Source organism: Mastomys coucha, unplaced genomic scaffold (genome assembly GCF_008632895.1).
Source record: "Mastomys coucha isolate ucsf_1 unplaced genomic scaffold, UCSF_Mcou_1 pScaffold15, whole genome shotgun sequence".
Lineage (NCBI taxonomy): Eukaryota > Metazoa > Chordata > Mammalia > Rodentia > Muridae > Mastomys > Mastomys coucha.
In genome coordinates, this window is record NW_022196897.1 from 93,677,515 (window position 1) to 93,678,153 (window position 639).

The following is a 639-nucleotide window of genomic DNA, read 5'->3' on the forward strand; positions in this document are numbered from 1 at the left end:
TGACAGCAGATGCTGGAGAGGTTGTGGAGAAAGAGGAACATTACTTCATTGCTGGTGGGATTACAAACAGGTACAACCACTCTGGAAATCAGCTTGGCGGTTCCTCGGAAATTGGACATAGAACTACCGGAGGACCCAGCTATACCACTCCTGGGCGTATACCCAAAAGATACTGCAACATGTAATAAGGACAAATGCTCCACCATGTTCATAGCAGCCTTATTTTATAATAATCAGAACCTGGAAACAACCCAGATGTCTCTCAACAGAGGAGTGGATACAGAAATTGTGGTACATCTACACAATGGAGTACTACTCAGCTATTAAAAACAATAAATTTATGAAATTCTTAGGGAAATGGATGGATCTGGAGAATATCATCCTGAGTGAGGTAACCCAATCACAAAAGAACAAACACGGTATGCACTCTCTGATAAGTGGTTATTAGCCCAGAAGTTTGGAATACAGGAAGAACAACCCACAAACCACAAGAAACTCAAGAAGAAGGAAGACCAAAAGGTGGACATTGCATTCCTTCTTAAAGGGAGAACCAAATACCCATGGAAGGAGATGCAGAGATTAACTATGGAGCAGAGACGGAAGGAAGGGCAAGCCAGCCTAAATATAGCTATCTCCTGA